General features: G+C 40.2%; 1 protein-coding gene across 2 annotated transcripts in view; it reads left to right on the forward strand.

The window, feature by feature from the left end:
• Positions 1-20,263, forward strand: part of EYA4 (EYA transcriptional coactivator and phosphatase 4) — a 257,652-nt gene that overhangs the window by 36,024 nt on the left and 201,365 nt on the right. The gene's annotated exons all lie outside the window — the stretch shown is intronic.

The raw sequence follows: 20,263 nt of genomic DNA on the forward strand, positions 1-20,263 counted from the left end.
GGTGTACATATACCACAATTTATTAATCCATTCATGGATCAATGGGCACTTGGGCTTTTTCCATGACTTAGCAATTATGAATTGGGCTGCAATAAACATTCTGGTATAAATATCTTTGTTATGATGTGATTTTTGGTCTTCTTGGTATATTCCTAGTAGAGGAATTATAGGATTGAATGGCAGATCTATTTTTAGATCTCTAAGTGTTCTCCAAACATCTTTCCAAAAGGAATGTATTAATTTGCATTCCCTCCAGCAGTGTAGAAGTGTTCCTTTTCTCCACATCCACGCCAACATCTCTAGTCTTGGGACTTTGTGATTTGGGCTAATCTTACTGGAGTTAGATGGTATCTCAAGGTAGTTTTGATTTGCATTTCTCTGATGATTAAAGATGTTGAGCACTTTTTCATATGTCTGTAGGTCATGCGCCTGTCTTCTTCAGAGAAGTTTCTCTTCAAGTCCCTTGCCCAGCCTGCGATGGGATCACTTGTTCTTTTCTTTTCTTGCTTATACGTTTGAGTTGTCTGTGGATTCAATATTTTTATTTCTAATGAAAATGAAGTATGCACGCATTTCTCTTCGACCTCTTGTCTTTCCCTCACTATCACATCCTGGGCTTTTCTCCTGCACAGTTGCATTTAGCTCCACTGTATTACTTACGGTTACTCTGGGTCTCCACAGTATTTAGGAATTTAGGGGATTGTATTATGCTCAAGTCCCTTTTTATTTATTTGCTATTTAATAATAACACTTAATATTTGAAAATATTAAGGGGGTACAAATGTCTTAGGTTGCCTGGGTAGCTTTTGTAATGTCTGAGTCCTGGCTGTCGGTGTGCCCATCACCCACGTTTGTGTTCATTGTACCCATTAGGTAGGTTTTTGCCCCTCTCCTTTTCTCTCTCCCCCGGTTGGTTTCTACCAAGCACGGAGTTTTACTTCCCTCTGTGCACATGTGTGCTGATGGGTTAATAGTAAGTACATGTGACGTTTGTGTTTCCATTCTCGAGCTGCTTCACTTAGGAGAATGGCCTCCCAATTCTATCCAGACTGTCACAAGAGATATTAATTCATCTTTTTTATGGCCACTCATGAATTGCCAGGCACTTGGGTTGATTCCACATACGATTTGTTAAAACATTTATACAAATTATAGAGTACACATGATATATGTGTACACAGAAGGAGGGCCCTGTGTTACACAGAGTATGGATTGTGATTTCACATCATTTGACAAAATCTGAAGGGCAAATAGTTTTTCTTCTTTGAACTGTGATTGGCTAGTTCCTGCAGGTTGTGTTGAGGAGTAAGCTATGGTTACATTCCAGCTTATTATAAGAGTAACATTATCAATTTAGTGTGCTCTGCCATGTATTGGATAAGGAAGAAGGTGGCATCAGAACCTCTTCCTGGCTGGTTCAGGTTTGGATCATAGGCAAGATCCTTGGGCAGTTAGTTTGGATAGTGTAGATATGATATCCTTGGGTGCCACAAGTGTCTTATCTGAACTTACAACCTACATATTGTATAATGTTTCATTCTACCTTATGAATTAAAATGAAAATAATTTTTATGATAGAAATATGTTTATGCTTGAATATTCTGAGAAATGGAGAAAAATGAATGTATGTAACTTCTACTCTGCTGAGAAGAACTGACATTCCTTCCTGGCACCATGCTAAGTGCTTACATGACTCATCCTGTTAAATCTCAATCTCAGAGGTGCTGTCAAAACCTCTTCCACAGAAGAGCCCAGTGAAGCTGAATTTAGATAACTTATTCAAGGTTGGGACAGTTAGAAAGTCGTCCTGATGGAACGTGAACTCACAAAGTCATATTCCGGAATCTACTGTTAAACACACAATCACACCTGCTTTCATCAACCTAAATGGGTTTCAGAACCTTCTGCGCCATTGGTGTCTTGATGAGTGCGTTAAAACACAACTTGATCTTAGTTGATTTCAGTGAAGATCAAAGGTTTTTGATATCATGGGTCTTAGTGAGAAATGTAAATTATTGCACCATGATTACAAATTTACTGCATAATTTTCATCAGTAAATATTTTAACATGCAGTTATGAGGTAACAGAATGTATAAAAATTGAATACTAATTTAACAAATTCATGGAAAGAGATATTTAGGGACTTTTTGCTCTCTTTTAGGGACTTTGCTAAGCTAATAATTAAAAGGTAAACATAATTCCTATTCTCTCCCCCAAGTTTTGGTTTAGCATAACACTATAGGATACTACAGTAAGTTCTATTCTTCAGTTATTTTAAATGAGTTTTGGACAGTTACTAATAACTCATTCAGTGAATATTTGTGGAGCACTGCTATATTTGAAGCATGGTGTTAGGTGTTGGAAATAGTTGGTGGACAAAGTGGACAAATGTTACTGTTCTCCTGGAGCTTATATTGCAGTTGGGGGAGACAACAGTAAACAAATATAATAAGTGTAAGGAGGAAAACCAAGTAAGCCGGGAGGAGGGTAGGAAGTGCTTGTGGGGGTAGGGGAGGTAGATGCGGGACAGCTGCAATGTTTTTAGAGGGGTTAGGAAGGCTTTAATGAGATGTTGTGGAAATACCCAAGGGAAACCAAGGATTGAACCATGTGGGTATCTGGGGAAGTGAGTTGGAGGCAACAGAAACAGAAAACCCTGAGGTAGGAGCATGCCTGGCATGGTTAAGGAACAGGAAGGAAGCTGTACATAGTGGCTCACACCTGTAATCTCAGCACTCTGAGAGGCTGAGGATCACTTGAGGCTGGGAGTTCAAGACTAGCCCGGGCAACATAACAAGACTCTGTATCTACAAAAAATTTTTAAAGAGATTATGTGGGTGTGGTGCCGTGCACCTGTAGTCCCAACTACTCTAGAGGCCGAGGCAGGAGGATCCCTTGCGCCCAGGTGTTTGAGGCTGCAGTGAATTTTGGTAGTGCTGCTATACTTCAGCCCAGGTGACAGATTGAGATCCCCTCTCTTAAAAAAAAAAAAAAAAGAAGACGACGACGAAAAGGAATAGCAAGGAGGTCACTGTTGGTGGCAGTGGGTGAAAGAACAAGGCAGAGATAAGGTCACAGAAGTAATCTGCCTGGGGGTGGAGTCCACAGATTGTGTTGGAGTTTTCAGGCCATTATAAGAACTTAAGCCTTTCCTCTGAGTGACATGTTAAGCATTTGGAGGGTTTTGAGCTTAGGGATGACATGATGTGACTTAACAAATTAACTGGTATGTGAGTTGTATTTAACTCATGCTAGTGTTGAGCCCAGGACCTTGTGAAACACATGTAACTCAAATGTCTCTTGACCTGTCTTGACCTAATAATAAAACACTGTGGCCCTAGGGAACAAAGTTGTTTTTCTAGTGTGGCAGTCAGTGTGTTAAGTTTTCAGATAATCCCTCTGGCTTTTATTTTGAAAATAGACTGGTGATGAGAGCAGACGCTGGTTTTTATAACTGTGCAGGTGAAAAACGGACCAAGTAGCACTGGAAGTGTTAAGAAGAGGTTGGATCCGGATATGTTCTGAAGACAGAAGCAAATGACTTTCTGATATATTGGATGGTGAGAGAGAAAGAGGTGAAAGAGGACTTCAGGGTCTTTGTCCTGAGTGGTGAGAAGGATAGAGGTGGCATTTACTGAAATGGGATGACCTGGGGAGGAGCAGGGTGGAGTGGAGACAGGTGGAGGAGCAGGAGCTCAGTTGAGATGTGGCGGCGGAGACATTGCTATGTTTTCTCCGACTCTGCTTCACACCCCCTTTTTCTGGTACATCTCAGTCTCTTACATTCTGACAGGGCCATGTCATTAGTTCTAGCAAGGGGAAGAGATGTGTATATCATTTTGAGGCCGAGGCAGTGGGGAGCCCTAAGGTGACGGCAGAGGAGGAGGCCACTGGTAAGGATGCTGGAGCCCCCAGATCGAAGAACGTTGGACTGCTAGCTGAGGCGCTGTATGGGGACAGCTTCCCACGGGAGTGTTAACCAACCATTCTGATGGAGACATATGAACTTTTTCCTGCTTTCAGACATATGAAGGGACACGCTGGGAGTAAGATGTCACCTGTAATCAGGAACTCAAGGGAATAGGTTGACTTGAAATATAAATTTGGGGGGCTTCAAGGTATCAGTGGCATTTAAATAAACGGTATTGATTGAAATCCCCAAGAGAGCCCTGGACACCCCAAATTTCTGATCAAAGAGATGATAGTTTACTGATCCTCCCACCATAACACCCTCAAATTAAGTTGCGCCATAGCCAGGATATGGCCGCATTAAGTGAATTCTCCTCAGATGTGCTTCTTCCCAATTATCCCCAAATCACACAATCCCGAGCACTAGGTGCTGGGTTCACTTCTGTCAGGGCAGAAAGAGATACCATACAGCTATGAACAGTCATGATTTGCTTGTTTGAGATTTCCATCAAAGAACCAAAACTATAAAATATTTAGAAGAATTCGGTCAGTCAACAAATAGTTATCATTTTCTTATTACTATGTTTGTAGATAGGATGTTTCTGGGCACTCTAGCTTAGCAAAGAATTCAGCGCTCCTGACATTTGGGGCTGGATAATTCTTTGCAGTGGTGAGCCCTGCTGTACCTTGTGCAATGTTTAGCAGCACCTCTGGTATCTACCCACTAGGTGTCAGCAGCACCCCCTTTCCTTTGTTGGGACAATCGAAACTGTCTTGAGACATGGCCACACATCTGCTGTGTGTGTTGGGGGAGGAAAAGTACCAGGGATCCACCTTACATCTGCTCTCAATGAGTTATTTATATACTTACTCCCCACAAAATACTTGATGTTTACCTGGTCATTTCACATGATGTGCTATAATATATTATTGAGAGAACTACCATGAAAAGACAAAGAGCTAATACTGAATTTAAGCAAGAAAGCAAAATAATATTGCCAGGGTAACAGTACCATGCTAGCAGCAGGGAAAGTCTATTCAGGAAAGGACACAAGAGGAATGATAGACTAGGTCACATTTTCCCTGGGTCTTAGAAGATGGAAAGAATTTGTATGAACAAAAGAGGACCTGGCCCAACCTGGCCCGGGGAATATCAGGCACAAAGGCTCAGAGATACAAAATACAAGGTGATAAGGCCTGTGTGGGAAGCGGGAATGGATTAGAATTACTGAACCCGAGCTTTGAGGCAGGAGGACCTGGAAAGGAAGACAGTGAGGAAAGAACCAATGAAAGGAACCTGAAGCTTTGCTGAACTTGGTAACCAACCAACTAATCAAACAGGGTTATTAGGAGCAAGGGGAGGGGTGGCCATGAAGGAGAAGGATTACCCTGGAATTTCACGCTTTGGAGATGCCATTCATAGAGGTTTAGAGCAGGTGTCTGTGACTTAAGAACAGGGAAAGATGCGTTTGAATTGAGGACTTTTGAGAACATGACAAACTAGCAATTTGGTGAAGCCCTATCAGGCCCTGGGAGAGATGTCTAGACTGGCCACGTGCAGCAGAACAGTATTTTCCTGAAAGTGAAGCTTATAAGGGGAAATGATGTCTGGAGAAGGGAAGAAGAATTAGGATAAGCTTAGGAGACTGCCAGGTTTGTGAAGTGGAAGGCGGAGTCTGGAGAGACTGAGAAGGATTATGCTGTTGTCAGAGTCACAGGCCGGGCGTCTTTCAGGAGAGACTGGTCATCACTAGCTGACACTTCTAGTGGTCAAGCAGAATGCTGGGGAAGAGGTTGTGTAGAAGGTCAAGATGAAGTCCCTTGAGAGTTGTGACAAGAAAAGGCCTCCCAGAGATTCAACACAGACACTGTCGCAGGGGGTTAAGAGAAGCTGGCACGTGTGAAGAAGAGAAATGAACAGCAGTTAAAGGGAGCAGCTTTTCCAGACAAGGGGAGGCCCGTACGCTGCTGATGACAGGGTTGGAGAAAGTCTTGGTGGAAAATAGATTCAAGCTGCGGCAGAAGGGATGATGGGCTCAGTGGGGGGTGGATCATGTGGGTAAGGGGCAAACCCTGTGATTCTGGAAATGTTAGAGAATGTGTGTATCCTGGAATAGTCCAAGGTGCTCTCCTTTGGTGATTCATGTTTAGTAATATAGGAGGCAAGTACTTTTGTTCACACAAAGTCAGGAAGTGGATGGGTGCAGGGCAGGATGAAGGGTTTAAGTTGTTTAAAGAGAACCATTGCTTTAAAAATTGAAAGGTGATCTCCTAGAACCCAATGTAGAGATTATTGAGACATTGTCAGTTTTCCCTTAGCAAGATTTGTCTCATTGCCTACGTCTTAAGATGTGTGTTAGCACTGAATGTCAATTTTATTTTATTTTTGCATCAAAACCATTAAGAAGATGGTGAGTGTGGCAAGCAGGATTTTAGCCCAGAAGTCCGGCTGGCTCCAGAGTTGGCGATCTCAACTGCAAGGCAAATCTCTTGAGAAAATGCCTTATTTATTTTTCAGTTCTCCACCCTGCCTTGTGCTTTAATCACAAAAGTTTTGCAACGCTTTGAGTTTTCATATATTAGAAGGAAACAATCTGATGTGTGTTCTTTTTTTTCCCTATTAACATTTTCTTTAATCCCACAAGTGATGTGAAAGGGGTACACTGGGGACTGGAAAGTTGATGATATTTATTTTTAATCTACTGACTTAAAAAAAAAGGTTGTTCGATGGGATTTGGAGTCTGTACTGGATTTTCTACCCCAGAGTCTTTAGGGATGTCCAAAAGTCTACTCTCATTTCTTGTCCCTTAAATTTATCTCCTTTATAACATTGCCATGCTTGATGTTGAGGGCTAGAGGACTTGTTTTATAGGTGATGGGGGTTTTTGATATTGCACTGTCCAAATCCTTCATTTTTCAGATGTCAAAATTAGGACTGAAAAGGTTTAAGCAACTTATCAGAATTGGGGCATTAACAATAGGACTGTGTTTGAAATAAGGTTTTTTGATTCATTCCAAGCTCAACTCTTAAAATTTGAAAGCATACCTTTTGTGGCCAGTTTAACATTTGGAAATTAAAATCAGCCCCAGCCCCCTAAAGACTGCACTGAGTTATTGCTTTATTTAAAAGTCGATGAAATCATTGCATTTGAGCTTCTGTTAATACTAAAGTTGTTGGTAAATCAGGGTCATTTAAAAAAGCTCAAGCGAAGGTGTGAAACACTTTATTCTACATGTTTGTTTTTCTCCTAGTTATTATTTACTGCTCAATCAGCATTAACAGAAGAAAAATAATTTGGCTGCTAAGTTACTCTAGTGTAGGATTTCAAAGGACCTTATTAGAGAGAGATGTAATTTCATCCTCCGGGGCCTTTTATATAACAGAGTGCATATTTGGGTTACTTCATTTTGACCCGGAATTAAACAATAGATTTAACTTATGTATAGGAAGTTAAGATATTTACTCCACACATACTTTAAAGTATTTTATGGTTGCTTTCTAAATTGCTAAGAATGTCCTTACGCTTTAGAGCTTTCAACTCTGATTTTAGCTGACTCCTGTCTGTGTAGCTCTTGCCTCAGAGTTTTCTTTTGATTTCAGACATCTTACAAAATGTATACATCTGACAACTGTTTATAATCAGTGGTTTTAAAATGATAGATGTGTACGTGATTTTTTATGTTACTTAACTATATATGGCCACAGTTACAATGTTCAGTAATGAAAAATACAGAGTGGATGTTACAAGTGCTAACAGATACCAGTATTAAACACAGCCAGGCTGAAGGTCCATAAGTTCAAAATATTAATACAAATGCTTTACAACTTCAATTTTGTGAGCATTTCCGTAAGAGGAGAGAGACAGTAATGCCAGGGGGCTCCTGACCCCAGCGGCCTCGGCCTGTGTGCTTTCTTGCCTTGGCCTCTGCTGAAGGTGCCCCCTCTGTTCATTCATTTCAAGACTGACTGCTTTTCTTTTCTCAAGCACTCTGCAATTTGCATAATATTATCCACACTGATTCATCTCGGGGGTGATCATTTCCATCCTCACTGTGAGATTGTGGGCTTTTTATTTTCTTTCCATGAAGTAAGGTTTTCGTTGGCTGGGATCCCAGTTAGACCAATTTTTTTTTTCTCATTGTGTTTGTTTGCTTAATATCTGAGATGTTGAAAGTCATTTGAAATTAAAGGACTTGCATATTATTTTAGGACAAAGATTTGTGACTGAAATCTTTGTGACAAAGCAGAAGAGGTGTTTCAGTGTTTCTAGTAAGAAGCTTGTTACCGACAGTCAGAGGCCTTTCTGGAGTGGTCGTCTGCTGAGCATTCCACGGCACCCGCTGTCGTGGTGTTCGCTTGCCGTTTGGATGATTCACACACATGCCATTGCACAGAAGTGACTCTGCGAAAGTAAATCAGGGATCATTAGGGAGCATTTCAGGTGATGCCTCCTTCTTTTAGAGTGTCGAAGCCATTTGCTAATCTTCAAGAAAGGACATTTTACACTGAAAGTTTGGGGTTGAATAGGTTTAACATTTTAATGCCAGGCCGATCTCTCCCTGTTAGTTTATTTTATTGTTTCTCACGCAGTTGTTGGAATTGTAGGTACATGATTTTCATTCTTGAGCCTTTAATATCAAATAGCTTGAGCATTAAGGGAATTAATTAAAGCCGTTCAGGATATTGGTGTTTATTACATGAACATGGGTTGAATGTTGCTGTTGGGATCTTAAACTGGAAGTTGCTTTGCTGTCAGATTCCATGAGACTGAACCATTTAACCTTCATACAAAGGAAGTGGTAAAAAAAGGTACTTTTAGTACCTGGTATCTCTGGGTTATGGAAAAGTAAAACATTTAGGAATTGATAGGAAAGGAAAATTTTGTGTGTGTGTGTGTGTTTTCAGGCTTTAAGCATCATTAAATGATATTTTTTGACTCAGGTACCTAGATATACGTGAAAAATCTCAGAAATTTAAGTAAATCTATTTAAATACTTTTGTTCTTTTTCCAAACATCAATCCTTTGGCAGAGTCTTCATATGTTAAAGCTTGAAAAGATGGCAGAGACCACACAGACCAACCAACTCTGTCATTTCAGAGATGTAATTAGAGGAAACGAAGGACCAGTGTGAATGGAATACAGCACAGTTTATGGACATTCACTGGCTGTTCACTGCTCGCCGGTCAGTCATCTACCCCCAGGGGCCCGTGGCTTGCATCGTGTTCCCTGGTCTGTCTCCCTAACCCTTCCGGTATCTCCTCCTCTTCCCTAGCTGTTCTAGCCTCAACAGCCTCAATTCCTCTTGTTTTATTTTGCAGAAGTCCAGCTTTGTCATGCCCTTCTCATGGCAGAAAATTAAGTCTTTCATCCAAAAATGTATTAAAAGATGGCAATGTTACTATTTTTAGGAGGCATACCACCTGCAGCACTAATTTTATTCTGAAACAGTTGGCACATAAAGACCTTATTGACTTACAGTATATTTAATATAAGTACAGGCGTACATTTGATGGGTTTATTTTCCACTTTTATAGGTACAGATAATTAGGAAATGGACAGGTTTTCTGTTATCAGTAATATCTCAGAAATGCTTGAGGACTGAATACTACAGTTAACAATTTATGAACGTGTATAAGAAGAAACAACACAGTATTTTAGGAGAGACACTATATGTGGGGTCAGAGAAATGTTTTCAAGCCCCGTGTCACTTATTCAGTTATCATTTCACTTTGCCATATATGTCACATCTGAACTGTTCTGAGCCTCTTGACTTACCTGTAGCCTGCAACCTGGCCGCCCGCACTGAAGTCAGAGTGAAATGGGGCCTTGTGAAACATGAACTTCTTTGTCAGTGTAACTGTTGCACCATGTGGGTTGTGATGGTGAGCGTCGTTTAAACCAGAAAGGTCTCTTTTCCCTGGTAAGCCATTCAAGGGTAGACTATGCACAGGCTTATCCTCCCAAGAAGTTTGTTTATGTGTACCCAAAATAACCACATAGAAACCCGCCGTAGTCCACTACAGTAAAGAAAAAGGTAAAAGATAATCTTGGTCTGTTGCCTGCTTTGTTGCTATTCCACATTGAAACCCATTGCCTCTTATTAAAACATAGAGGTCAGTCCTGCCATTTAAAAATGACTAGTCTACCTTGCATCGGTTAGATATTTCTTGATTTTCTTATTTGAATGTCTAGGATACTGTATGTTTTCTGCTCTAGTGTAGTATAGATAAATTGCTAGACTCCAAGCCGTTTTGAGTAAACATTCATCCTCATGCAAGACTGTAAGTGTAATTCTAAATATATTTAAATGATTTTCATGGTTTAAAATTAATATTTCGAGCTGTTAATTATGCTCTTCATCTGATTACATAATAGGTGCAAGTGCCCCCCTAGGATGGAGATAGATGGAGTTATTGATGAATGACAGGACTGTTCCCAGCACGAAAGTGTCTCTAAAAATAAAATAATGACGACACTTATTAGGTATTGAGTGCCTGCTAATTATAAATAGCAGAGATTTATATAGGATGTATATTTTTGTGTATATTAAATATATGTAAATATATTAAATATAGGATGTATATTTTTGTGTATATAAATAATATATGTAAATATATTAAATTCTTGCAGAAATTGCAATTACACTTTATGTATTTACATTTTTTTAAAGATAAGACATGGAATCTTTGTGAGGTTTGGATTTTGCTCAAATTCACATACACTTTGGCAAAGAGGAGATGCAAATCCAGATGGATCTGGTTCTTCCATATTATATTTATTGATGGATTTATTAAACAAAGACCAATTGAGCCTCTGTTATGTGCCAGGTACTATTACGGTGTAGGAAATATTGCAATGAAGAAAAGACACCAAGTTCTTGCTTTCGAGTGTCATATATTCTAGTGAAGGAAAGAAACAAATTATATGCACTTTTCCAAGAGCAAAGCACTGTTAACAGGATGGAAGTGATGACTATAGGGGTGATTGTACATATTTCTGTGGTCAGGGAAGGCTCTTTCTATAAAACTGACACATGAGCAGAGGCCTGAAGGAAGGGAAAGAGTGAGCGGGAACAGCCGTGAAGCAGAGGGAAAGGCACAGGCTGTGCTGCCTTGGTGGGAACATACTCAGCATGGTTACAAAACAGAAATGAGGCCAATACCTGAAGCAAAGAGGGCGTGGGGAAGAGATAGGACACAAGGTCAGAGAGGTAGTGTGGGGTCAAGACCTGCAGGCATGGTCAGGACTTTGGCATTTCCTCTCAGTGAGAGGGGGAGTCACTAGAAGGCTTTGGGCACCTGTCTCACATAGCCTGACTTACGTTGCAGATGGAGAATGCACTGTAGGGCCATGGGGAAGGTTCTGGGAAGCCAGTTAGGAGGCCATTGCAGTGGTTCAGGCATGAGGCGGTGGTATCTTGAGCCAGGGTCATACAAGTGGAAGTCATGAGAGAGGGTGGGATTCTGGATCTGTTTCAAAGGTAGAGCCAACAAGAGAAGGTGATGGGCTGGATATGGGGCATGAGGAAAAGGGAGGGTCAGTGATGACTGTAAGTTTTTCACCCTAAACGCTGTGAGAAACTCTTCAGGAGAGGTTGGGAAGGAAGTCTAGAGTCTAGTGAGGATAGGTCATGTGGGGTAGGTTTTTTCACTTCTCTATATGGCTGCCTATTTCCACCATATTTATCATCTATTTTTCGTTTATCATCTATCAAGTATCTGTTTGTATCCATGACATAGGTTTACCACTTGTGGTGTTCAGAACTTCCTATTGCTGATTTTTATGTCTTATCTTATACATTTTTTTTTTGTTGTTGTCACTAAGTCAATCAATTAGCAACACAGGTGTGTTAAACTCTCCTGCTGTGATGGTGGATGCACAGGGGTATCAGTTTTCCTTACAATTCTGTTTTTGCTTTGTTCACATTAAAGTTACATTACCAGGTGCATGCATGTTTAGAATTAATTATTCTTCCTAGTGAATGAAACTTTTCTCAATCTGTATAATAATAATGCTCTTTTCCAAATGCCCTTTGCTTTAAAGTCCATTTTGCTTAATATTAATGTATCTACAGACATCATTCTTTTGGATAGTCTTTTGTTTCTGAGCTCGTGTTGTTCTGAACTTTATTTATAGGAATCCTATGGGGTTTGAATTCAAGTTTGCTTTTGTCAGATGCTTGGAAACCGTACCATCTGGGGACAATTTAAAAGAAATTTTGATTTAGGATTTTTTTTGGCTGCACATATAGCATGGATTTTGATCTCAAATGGAGTGGCTATGGGCTGTGGTTCAGAATTTTCAGGGAAGTGTTTTCTGCCTTTCCTCATTTTTTTAAGCCAAGGGCAAGACAGGCTTGTATCCCCACAATTGTCCTTTTGCAAGATTGGGCTTTTTCTTCTTCCTCTCTGAGGACACAGCCTTTCCAGGATTCAATCTGGATGTGAATATTTAAGATCTTAATGTCTTACCCAGTTTGGACTCCTGGTTTTGCCTTAGGAAAACCCCCATTTGAGTCCAGGGCAAAGCCAACCTGTGCATATTAACCCTACAGAATTTCCAAGTCCGTTCATTTTTGTCCTCCGAGGTATTCCCAGACTTTGCTGCCATCTCAGATATGCTATCAAAGGATATTTAACCTTTACCTGGACCAGGAAGGGTTTCTCTGAACATCTAGTCCACAGTAGCGCTTGTTGACATGCAAAGTTATAAGCACATGAGCGTTTGAGGCCAAATCCAGCATTCTGGTGTTGTTCACTGGTTACTTGGCGTAGATTTCCTTTAGGCTACGTGAAAATCCTTTCTCCACAACCTTTTGCTTAGTGGTTTTTGCCTCCATTAATGATTATTGCCTGAATTAATTATTGTGCCAAATGCTATAATACAGTGATTTGCAAATTCTGTTATTTCTTCTACATTTATTTGTTGCCATTCTTTTTTTTCTGTAAAGAGGAACTTTCTTCTCCAAAATCTCTTTACGATTTTTTTTATATTGTGAGTTCGTGGATTATTTTTAACTCAGTGTGTTCTAATCCTTTCTGATACTCAATTGTCCTGAATTTGTTAAATGAGAGGCTTTCGAGCCAGCCATGTGTCCTTTTGACATGCCTCAATGAGTAACATGTCCCAGGCTTACTTTATACTTTCCCTGTTCCAGATCTGCAATCAGGCAGTTTTTCTGAGGAGTCCTACTTCTTTCGATGGGAAACAGCATTTATAAACCAAGATCAGTGTTCTAAATGTATTCATTGCTACCATGTGCTATTGTACTTAGGTTTCTTTAGTGGAAGGACTAGAAAATACATTTTTTAAAAAATCAGATATCTATAGTGATGTTCTCAACTTAATAGAGTTTACTTCCTCTTAAAAAATTAATGGCAGACGTGATAGAAGAGTGGTGAATAATTCAAATTCTTAAATATACTGCCTGGCTGACTTTGGACAATTTTCTCAACTTCAGCGTGTTTGTCTTAGTACCTATCTCAAGGTAGTCCTGGGAAGTAGATGTGTTGATACGTGTAAAGTGCTCAGAACAGTTCCTGGCTCAGAGTATGTACATTTAAATTATTTACTAAAGAAATATGAGACTGGACCTTATTGAACTGCCCCTCTTTGACCATTTTTGACCTACAAAAATGATAATTTCATGTGTTTTGGCCTGATAAGTGTATGAACACCTGCATTCGCTGAGTGCCTATTGGGACAGCACCATGCCCTGCTGGGGACTGTTAAAGATAAGCAAACAGAGTCTCTGCCCTGAAAAAGCTGGGAGATAAATGATAGAGCCATACATAAGTTTTCTCAACACTGCAGTGCATTTTGCTGGCAGTGAGAATGAAGTAGGACTCTAGTCAGGTTGTCATGAGCAGGTTTGGAGCAGGAGACAAAGTCCGGCCATCTGGGGAAGGAAAGGATGGAATTTTATATTGGAGACACTGGGATGGAGGTGGGACCTCCAGGGGAACGTCCTCAGGGGGTGAGTTAGAAAAAACAAACCACACGTGTACCGTGATGTCTGCAGTTTGACACACAAATTTTATGCAGGCAAAAAATTCTAATAATCATGAACCTATTTGAATGTTTTTCTTTTTTAAAATTTTCTTTCCATCTCTTCTATGTGCTAGAAACTCAATCTTGTAGCAATATTTTGCCCCTGACATGGTGCCGTTAAACACTAAAAGTTGAGCTAATGTACGATTATCGTTCACAATGGCACAGCAAAGAGAAATTGACATGAGGATCATGTTAATACAGTTGACCTTGGACATATGTGGGTTGGGGTGCCAACTCCCCTCACCCCCATGTAGTCAAAAATTGGTGTAGAATCTTCGACTTTCCCCAACTTAACTACTAATCAGAAGCCATCTTTTGTGTATTGCACGCATTCTATACTGTAATCTTACAATACGGTACGCTAGCTGAAAGAAAATGTTATTAAGCGAATCGTAAGGAAGAGAAAATATATTTACTGTTCATTAAGTGGAAATAGATTATCATAGTCCTCATACTAAGTGGGCTGAAGAAGAGGAGGAAGAGGAGCGTGGTCCTGCCGTGTCAGAAGAAAATCCACATATGACTGGACTCGCACAGTTCAAACCTGCATTGTTCATGGGTCAACTGAAGTTTATTCTATGATTCTGTCATCATGTACTATGAACTATTAATGTAATGAGAATAACATAATATTAACACAAACACGTATGTGGCTAAAGATAGCTGGCTTTCCTTCAGGACCTGCTTTCTTTTACTGGCCAATATTTAGTTAACCTCCTTATGAATCACTCCAAATGTATTGTCACTTGGTTTCTGATAGGAGTGTTGCCTTCTTACACTGGCTGCAATCATTTTCAGAAGTGCTTTAATTGATGCAAGTGTCAGAATGGAGAAATATTATGAGTCCCTTCTCAGGAAGGGACTTTTTAAAACTCTGAGTGCAATAGTTAGATCATCACCACAGCTGCTCTGCTTGCCTTCTGTATTTTGTGTGTCCAATTATTTTTCCAGTGCTTATAAAATTAAAAGTTTTTGCAGAATTCTAGGAAACATCTTGCTGAAGGCAAACACTATCCAGGCCTTGACTTTTCGTGCCATATGTTTCATATTTCATACACTTCTGACTATAAGGCAGCTGGCATATCCCCGTGAGTGCTGATGAACAGGAAGTGTGTTTGTGTTTACACTCAGTGTTAGAGTTTTGGGAACATGTGTAATTCTTATAATCGTAAGAGTCTATTAAACTCTCTTGATAAACACTAAATATGTGAACTATTCATTTAAAAAGCCCTTTACAGAGAATTTCCTTATGGAAGCACGATGAATGAATGTTTATCTTTTAAACGTTATACAATTGTATTAATAACACATGATGAAAATTCTAACAACTGTTGTCTTTGGCTGGTGAGTTTTTTCCTTTGTGTACATTCTGAATTTCCAGATTTTCCCTCGTTGCACCAATATGACTTTTATGATTATCTAGATAGGAGTTGATTCCTGATGCTTTTTTGTGTGTGAAAATATGTTCTAATATGAAGTGAATGAAAATAGCTACACATAGGGTGCTAATAGTTATCATTTGTCAGGGAGTTACTGTATATCAGGACTGTGCTAAGTATCCCAGGTGCATTACCTAATGGGACTTTCACACAAAAGACAGGGCAGATGCTGGCTTTGTGTCTTTTTTTTTTTTAGATAAGGAAAAGTGGAACTTGGAGACATGTAGTAACTTGTTCGGTGTAACAGAGGCGTGAATGGCAGAACTAGGATTTGGGCCTGCCTTTAGAACCCGTGCCCTTATCCTCTGTGCTACGCTTGGTTTATTCTGTGCGTTATCACTGGTGCGTTCCTTCATGCAACAGATTTTTGTCAGTCTTCACTTTAGATTGAGGAAATGGGCTGGGCTTCAGCAGTAGAAGGATGAATATGCTACGTCCCTTGTTGTGAAGGAGCTCACAGCCTACCGGGCTAGACAGTCATTGAGCTTTGGGTACATCTGCCTGGGATAAAGAGAGAGGAAACATCAGATGGACTTCTCAAAGGTGTGACATTTAGGCTTAGTTGGCATAGAAGGAAGGGGAGGAGAATACTCTAGGAAATAAAGGCAGCATTTTGCAGATGATTTAGAGGCTAGATTTTGTAAAGCCTGGTGAAGGAGTTCTGGATTGGGCCATGGGAACAATGGGAAAACCATTAATAGAGTGTAAGCAGTAACAGAATTAGATTTGCTTTTTTTTTTTTTTTTTAATTTTAATAAAGATTTCTTTAGCAATGGTGTGGAAAGTTTTGTTAGAGCAGGGAGTTTCCATTTAGTAAGACCAGATGAAGGGGGGTCAGGAGTCCGTGACCAAAATCCTTGGGAGAATCAGAAGAGATTAAGAGGTTTGAGTGCCTGGGATTTCAGTTCGATACTCAAAGTGCAGTGCATAAAATTATGTGTTCTTGTGCATAAAAATTAATAGCCTTTAAAAAAATGTTCTTTAATACTGTTGTACATTTGAATGCATCTGGAATTTATTCAGCCAGAAATATCAATATTCTGGAAACAAATTTGTTCATAGCAAATGGGCAGTTATGCTTGTTTTAATTTTTCAGCCTGGCTGTTAGCTTCTGCAATTACATTGAGACTTGTAAGAAAATATATACAGACTACATAGAAGCAAGTATGTGTTTGCCAATTTACTATTTACCTTACACTGAGCTGGTAGAAACTGTGAAAATTAAGATCTTAAATCTTCACAAACAGATGACAGCATTATTAAAACATAATCATAAATTTATGTTTATTAAATGACAAACTTTGAAAAGTTTGGTAGAATGTAAAAGTTGGCCATAGTGATAGTATATATCAGTAACATCAGTCACTGGTAAAAGATTTATATTAGCCTAATCCAGGGGTTGGCAGACTTTTTCTGTAACAAGATAGAAAATAAGCCTTTTAGGGTCAATATGGGCCAATACGTAAATGAAGGAGAGAGAATGTATTTTAGTAATTTTTTTGTAGACACAAATGATGGGAGGGATGGTGTGCTTCCCCCTGCTGTACAGCTTTGTTTGCTTATTTTTGATTCTTAATTTTGTTAAAAGATTTAGGCTTGCACCAAACAACACTGTGTCGGGTTCTAAGTAGACACTTACTGTAAGCATATGGGTATTCAACATATTCTCAGTGATTTTTTCCCCCTTTAGTAACATATATTAATTTTATATTTGGTACATCTGTATATATATCAAGTTTTAGCCTTGATGTTTCCCTCTCCTTTGGATTTCATGAGTTGATTCTAGAGTCTTTGTTGTAATCATTTCAGATATTCACTTAACCCGAGAGACATTCCTGCCTATCAGAAGGCCAGCGGGAGGCATGTGCCACAGCTATACCACTGGTTTTCCGACTACTGTTTATAGTCTCTTTTTTCTGCCTCCCAGATGGTGATTGTACTGCGTGAACTCTTTTCTCATTTGTCCGATTCCTGGGGTCAGTTGCAGATACTTCAAACACCACTACACAATACACAATTTTAGGTTAGAAGCACTAAATAATTTGGGTCTATGTAATTGGATGAAATAGGAAATATCTCACTTTATTCCTTTTTTTTGTTAAAATAGTTTAAGAAACATATTCTTTTCTTGTATTACAAAATACAAATGTTACAACAGAAATTTTCTTTTTTTTTTGTAGAGACAGAGTCTCACTTTATGGCCCTCTGTAGAGTGCCGTGGCCTCACACAGCTCACAGCAACCTCCAACTCCTGGGCTTTAAGCGATTCTCTTGCCTCAGCCTCCTGAGTAGCTGGGACTACAGGCACCTGCCACAACGCCCGGCTATTTTTTGGTTGCAGTTCAGCCGGGGCCGGGTTTGAACCCACCACCCTCGGCATATGGGGCCAGCACCCTACCGACTGAGCCACAGGCGCCGCCCACAACAGAAATTTTTCTTCTAGTTTTAATCCCACTCTTGTTCTTCTTGCCATCTTTCCTTGCTGCCCCAGCCTGGAGTCATATCTCAGGTCGCATAGTTCTGGAAGTACTTTGTTCATGTCACTCCTGTGAAATTTCTGTGGCATTGAATTTAATGTGAGATGGTTAGCTCCTGGTGGTGGAATGGCTTCAGGGATCAGGTAGGGAAGTCCTACTTCTTTCTTTCTTTTTTCATTTTCATGGTGTCCATAGAGTCTAACTCAGTACTTCACACACAGAAAGTTCAAATAAATATGTGTTGGTGGGATGAATGGATAAATAGATATATTCTACTTGAAGGGATGTGGGTGAGGACTATGATACTGTTGTAGCAGTAATTTTCCTCCTATAATCTAAACACGCAGACTTCCTAGTGGGTTTCTGTGGTCATCGTTCAGTTGACGTTTAATCGTGCATCAGTCCTGTGCTAGGTTTTATTTTCTATTCTGGGGATGTGCATAATTAATTGTTTGATTAGTTATATAATGGGGGAGACAAACATTAATATATTGTTTTAATAAAATGTGGCAAGTCCAACTCTGGGAGCATGTGTAGGGCTCTTTGGAGTCCAAAGGATGACACCCCACTCAAGAATCTCTATTTCAGGATGATGGACATCCTTTGCTTCTACATTCCCAGCAAAGCCTGAAATTTGAATATAGGAAAGCTAGGGGAAAAAAAAAAAACAGGAAAAAGAGCGGCAGAACGTTTAGGTTGAGGAACTAGCTTTAGCAGAGGTGGGTGAGGCAGTGATGCCTACACAGGGAGTCAGAGGCAGCTCTGTAGTGTCAGAGGAGGAGTCTGGAGAGATTTGCTGGGGCCAGACCCTGAAGGGTTACGTGGTAAGGAATCTTGAGCTTTATCTTGAGAGACAGGATAGCACAGTGGTGAAGTGTGCATTTTGGAGTTTGAATTTCGATCTTGCCGCTACATTTTACTGAAAGTTCAGACACCTCTGTCTTTCACACATGTAAAATGGGGATATAAATGATTTGTCTGGGGTTTGTTTATTCATCCAAGAGTTAATTTATGAATGCCTACTATGTCCTAGGACTTTATAGGTATGGGGAGTGCATCTCTAAACAGAAGAAACAAATGGGTGGGGAGATGGACAAGGAGCAATGTGAGTGACATATGTGGTGTGTGAGATGGTGGAAGGAGGGTGGGGAATCCTGGCACCAGGTTAAAAGTGGGGGAGGAATTGCAGTTTTAAAAATGCTGTCAGGGAAGACCTCCATTAGACAGTTGAGCAAAGGAAGAAGGAGATGGGGGTCCAGTCAGTGAGGGTATTTGGGGGGAAGAGCATTTCAGAGGGAACAGCAAAGGTAAAGACCCAAAGATAAGGTGTGCCTAACATGTTTGAGAAACATAAGGGGTTACTGTGGTTGGAGGGGTGGAAGTTACAGTAGAAGGTGAGGTTGGGGCAGTAATGGGGCCTTTGTTGGTCGCCATTATGACGGGGGGGGTGAGATGAAGCAGCCATTGGAGGGTTTGGGGCAGGCAGCAACATGATCTGGCTGTTGTAACAGGAACACTTTGGCTGCTGTTTTGAGAATAGTGTAGCCAGGGCAAGGGCAGAAAGACGAGTTAAGAGGCCAGGTTTTAGGAATGGAGTGGTGAGAAGTGGTGATTGTAAGGACAAATAACTTGTAAATCACTTCACATCGATCATGTGCCTGGCCGACGGTAACCAATCAACAAATGTTAGCTGCTCATTGGTTCTTAAAACTTCTGTCTAACTCATCAGCAAAGTCTTCACACCAGCTTATTCTTCTTAACTTTCCCTCGTGGAGCACACCGCCCTTCCCTGAGTTGATCAGCTTCATGAACGTGTCTTTTTGTTTTTTTGCAGTTGAGTGAGAAAATGTTCCATTACCAGCTGAGACATGACCTCCTCACCTACGTGTCCTAAGGAATTAAGAATAGGGACTTTGCCAGCTAAGGTAGTCATGGCCTCCATTTATTTAGCCAGAGGATTCCTGGTGAGCCAGCTCTGTGCAGGCGTCTCAAGGTGTTTTCTCCCATCTTCTCAGCAACCCAATATAGTAGCTACTGTTATCCCAGGATCTGTGCTGCCCGTGATGAGTGCATCCAAGACCACAAAGCTGGTCATTGGACACCACATCTTTTCAACTATGTATGTTAGACAGCTCTTTATCTATTTAAAATGACAAATGGAGTATGGGAAAGAATAAAACGTGTAAGGGAGTAAGCACATGGAAGATATGTCATTTGTGGTATATATTTCTGTCATTATTTGTAACTCTAAAGTTATGATGATTATGTACGTGCTTAATAAATACTGATTTGTGTGTCTGCGTATCTGTTTTTCGAGATGGAATGTATGATGTTCTAGATGGAATATATGATGTGGTTACGGAAAACATTGAGCCAGACGTA

The sequence above is a fragment of the Nycticebus coucang genome, chromosome 5 (genome assembly GCF_027406575.1).
Source record: "Nycticebus coucang isolate mNycCou1 chromosome 5, mNycCou1.pri, whole genome shotgun sequence".
NCBI classification, from domain to species: domain Eukaryota; kingdom Metazoa; phylum Chordata; class Mammalia; order Primates; family Lorisidae; genus Nycticebus; species Nycticebus coucang.